Source organism: Babylonia areolata, chromosome 8, assembly GCF_041734735.1.
Source record: "Babylonia areolata isolate BAREFJ2019XMU chromosome 8, ASM4173473v1, whole genome shotgun sequence".
Lineage (NCBI taxonomy): Eukaryota > Metazoa > Mollusca > Gastropoda > Neogastropoda > Buccinidae > Babylonia > Babylonia areolata.
The window spans coordinates 41,840,924-41,845,923 of NC_134883.1; the positions used below are offsets into that span (position 1 = coordinate 41,840,924).

At 49.0% G+C, this 5,000-nt stretch overlaps 1 protein-coding gene across 3 annotated transcripts in view; it reads right to left on the reverse strand.

Annotated features, from left to right (window-relative positions):
• The window catches only part of LOC143284826 (dystroglycan 1-like), a 151,310-nt gene that overhangs the window by 101,947 nt on the left and 44,363 nt on the right, over positions 1 to 5,000 (reverse strand). The gene's annotated exons all lie outside the window — the stretch shown is intronic.

Consider the following 5,000-nt stretch of genomic DNA (forward strand, 5'->3'; position numbering starts at 1 on the left):
TTTATTTGTTTTTCCTATCGAAGTGGATTTTGTTCTACAGAATTTTTTCTCAGGGACATCCCTTTTGTTGCCGTGGGTTCTTTTACGTGCGCTAAGTGCGTGCTAGCACACGGGACCTCGGTTTATCGTCTCATCCGAATGACTAGCGTCCAAACCACCACTCAAGGTCTAGTGGAGGGGGAGAAAATATCGGCGGCTGAGCCGTGATTCGAACCAGCGCGCTCAGATTCTCTCGCTTCCTATGCGGACGCGTTACCTCTAGGCCATCACTCCACATAATTATGATGATAAAGGTGGCAACAACAAAAAACAAAAAAACAACTACACATAAATATCACATTACATTACGCTGTACTCTGATTGGCTGTAATTTTGGACTTAGAATGTGATCACACACACACACACACACACACACACACACACAGATGTATGGGCGGGGGAATAACAGTTTCAGTTTCACAAGGAGGCGTCACTGCAGTTCGGACAAATCCACATACGCTCCACCACATCTGCTAGACAGATGCCTGACCAGCAGCCTAACCCAACGCGCTTGGTCAGGCTTTGAGTGCTTGCACACAATAAAGATATATTTGTGTATACCTATCAGAGTGGATTTCTTCTACATTCTTCTTCTTCTTCTTCTGCGTTCACTCGTATGCACACGAGTGGGCTTTTACGTGTATGACCGTTTTTACCCCGCCATTTAGGCAGCCATACTCCGTTTTCGGGGGTGTGCATGCTGGGTAAGTTCTTGTTTCCATAACCCACCGAACGCTGACATGGATTACAGGATCTTTAACGTGCGTATATGATCTTCTGCTTGCATATACACACGAAGGGGGTTCAAGCACTGGCAGGTCTGCACATATGTTGACCTGGGAGATCGTAAAAATCTCCACCCTTTACCCACCAGGCGCCGTCACCGTGATTCGAACCCGGGACCCTCAGATTGACAGTCCAACGCTTTAACCACTCGGCTATTGCGCCCGTCATCTTCTACATAATTTTGCCAGAGGACAACACTCTCTCGTTGCCATGGGTTCTTTTTTTTTTTCAGTGCGCCAAAGTCTGTCCATGCACACAGGACCTCGGGTTTTTCCTCTCTCATCCGAAAGACAAGTTCCATTTCCCAGTAAAACCCTGGCCGAGAAAGGGCGAGAGCGGGACTCGAACCCACACCCTCACGGACTCTCTGTTATTGGCGGACGAGCGTCTTAACCATTCTGCCACCTCAGCTGCAGATGTGTATGTTAATGAGTCCAAGTGCAAATACTTGATACGGAACACCCGTGTGGTGGTGGGTGACTCCATTTCAGACCCCTGCAGTTCTTCTGCACAGTGGAAACATTCAATTACCCGGCGATGCCTCTCAAGCCAGGTGGAGACATGTGGTCATGTGTCTTATCAGTTTCGTTTTTCTACTCCGAAGTTACGTTCTCCGGTCGAAAATTGCGTTTTAATAACAACGCGTCTCTGTTCAGGTTTTTGCCGTGCGTGTGCTGTGACTAATGTATGTGATCATCGTGTGTGTGTGTGTGTGTGTGTGTGTGTGTGTGTGTGTGTGTGCGAGCGAGCGAGCGCGCGTGCGAACGTGTGTGTGCATGTTTAGGTGCGTGCGTGCGTACGTGTGTGTGTGTGTGTGTGTGTGTGTGTGCGTGCGTGCGTGTGTGTGTATGTGTGTGAGAGAGAGAGAGAAAGAGAGAGAGAAAGAGAGAGAGAGAATTTTCAAAGTGAGTGTGTAAATACACACGCGAGTTCGTCATGACTTCTTCCTTTTTCATTTTCTCTCTCTCTCTCTCTCTTTTTTTTTTTCTTTTTTTTTGGCTGTTCGAATCAAATTTCTGCTGACTCAGTTCTTTCATGTTGGTCTGGGCCTCCCCCTCCCTCCCTCCCCTTACCCCCACCCCCATCCCTCCCTCCCTCCCCACCCCCATACCCCCTAATTCCCGTCTTGATCCCTCAACAGTCCGGGTTTTCCCAGACCGGCAGGGAGAGAAGCAAATCATGGGATTGTGTCAACTTCAGCCTCAAGTTCGTTCCGCAAAGCTCTGTTTGTGTGTGTGTGTGTGTGTGTGTGTGTGTGTGTGTGTGTGTGTGTGTGTGTGGCTGAGTACGTGTGTTTGTGTGTGCATGAGAGAGAGAGAGAGAGAGAGAGAGTGTGTGTGTGGGGTGGGGGGGAGGGGTATGTGTGTGTGTGTGTGTGTGTGTGTGTGTGTGTGTGTGTGTGTGTGTGTGTGTGTGTGTGTTGTTGTTGTTGTTGTTGTTGTTGTGTTTGTTTTTGTAGTGTGTGTGTGTGTGAATGTGGAGGTCGGTGTGTCTGTGCGCGCGCGCGCGCGTGTGCGTGTGTCTGTGTGCCGTGCGCGAGCACGCCTTTGTATAACGCATACATAAGCTAACCCCCCCCACCCCTACACCCACTCCTCCGCATCCCGACACCTCCTCCCGGCAAACAAAAACCTGACGCAATGACAGCTGCTCCACTAACAAACTCTACCATTTAATACGTAGACTTAAAACCAACCAGACTTGAACCCCAACACCCCAAATCCCAAAACCCCACCATGCCTCCCGTGACCCCCGCCCCCAACCCCACACATCCCACCCCCACCCCCCCACCACCCCCACTTAAGACTTAACCACGAAGACTTGAACCTAAACACACCCACTACCCACCACAACCCACCCCCCAACCCACCGCTCCCTTCTGGTTGGTTGTCTCAACCAGCACATAGCCAATTAAAATCTGGTAGGTTTCGCTTTAAAGAGCGAACACACACACAGACACAGACACACACCCACACCGGCATGACACACACACACACACACACACACACAAAGTAAACATCGCTGATCCTCAGTTCCAAGCACCGGCACAACCTCAGTCCCGGTTAAGTAAACCACCCCCAAGTGTCACCCCAGTTTTCTTACAATGCTTCCGGATAGACACCCACAGGACTCAGTCCAGTCTGTATACTACTTACTGAGTCTGTCTGTCTGTCTGTCTGTCTGTCACCACCACCGAACGAACGTACGTACGTATATACGTACGTGAGTCCAAATGCCAGTCAGCAACTGACTCACAAATCCCACTATTACATCAACACTGGATTCCAACCATTTCCAACCGCAGTGTTTCGTTCCACTGAGCACTACTACTACTAGACGCTAAAGCTGACGACGGCCGCTGGTATATGGCTTGTACGTGGCTATCACGCAAGCAAGATTGTTAATCAGAGCTGGTATGTTGGGGGGGCGGGGGGGGGGGGGGGGTTTGAGGAGGAGGGGGGTGGAGAGGGGTAGGGGGAGATGAGGGGGGGGAAAAGAGAGAGAGAGAGAGGGAGAAGGGGTGGGGGCTGGGAAAAGGAGGAAAGAGAGAGAGAGAGGAAGAGATGGTGTGAGTGTGTATGTCTGTGTGTGTGTGTGTGTGTGTGTGTGTGTGTGTGTGCGCGTGCATCGTGCGTGCGTTTGTGTGTTTGTGTGCGTATATGTGTGTGTACATGTGTTTTGTGTGTGTGTGTGTGTGTGTGTGTGTGTGTGTGTGTGTGCTGTATATGTGTGTGTGTTGTGTGTGTGTGTGTGTACATGTGTTTTGTGTGTATGTATGTGTGTTTTGTGTGTATGTATGTGAGTGTGTGTGTGCGTACGTGCGTATGTGTGCGTATGCATGTGTTTATGCATGTGTTTTGAAGAAGAAGGAGGAGGAGGAGGAGGAGGAGGAAGAGGAGGAGAAAACAAAACCAAAACAAACACGTCAGAACGTTAAGCGAAAATACAGAAACGCAATGGCAAGCACAAGTGCGCGTGCGCGCGCGCGCACATACATACATACATACATACACACACACAGAAAGATGCACACACACACACACATGCATGCATGCGCGCGCATAGGGCAATATTTTTTCACGCAAACATATTAGCATATATATGGGCGGCCATCGATCGATTGACATAAATCTTCCTGGGCAGGATTGTCATTTTTTTCCCCCTCTCTCTCTCTCACGCACGCACGCACACACACACACACACACACACACACACACACACACACACACACAGAGGTTCCCTCCTACGAAACTTGATCACAAAATAGCCTGCAGCAAAAAAAAACAAAACACACACACACACACACACACACACACACACACACAAAAGCAACTGATACCTCAACAAACCTGCAATTTGCATTTTGTGGGGAGGCAGACTTGAGATACATGTATGTATGCCTTTCATTTTGAGCCCCGCCATAATTGCTGGCCTGTGTCTCAGTGTCCACCTCTTCCCATGACGGTAACACGAAAACACACACACACACACACACACACACACACACACACACAACCGCCACACGCACACTGACGCTCTCACACGCACAGATTGATCTCAAATACACGCGCGCGCGCACACACATACACAGAGGCAGGCACACACACACACACACACTTCAGAATTGTGTTAATAGTTTCTGATTATTATCATTATTATTATTGAATTGTTACTGTTAAATGTTACTGCATCTTAGGTATGCATTTTTTTTTAATATATTTTTTTTTAGTTTTCTACCTTTTCTGTTTTCCTCTCCCCCCCCCCCCCCTCCATTTATTTTTTACATTTTTTTAATTCGTCTAATATCACTGATAGTGAAAAGTCGCTAAACTAAAGAACGAACTCACACACACAAGCGCGTGCGCGCACACACACACTGATCCAGACCCCCCCCCCCCATACCCCCCCCCCCCCTCCGCAGTTTTAGATACAGATATGCGACACACCGCAAAGACACCGACACCACCACAGCAGATGTGGTGTAGCGCATATGGATGGATCAGTCCCGCGCACGCTCTGACACTAACCTCTCTTGAAACTGAAACACAGGTCGACAGACGTACTGTTCTAAAGTGTTCTCCACTTGTCACACAGACACAGGACACAGACAGACAGACAGACACACACACACACCTAAAAATGCTGTCTACTCTACCCCGTAGGAACACACACAA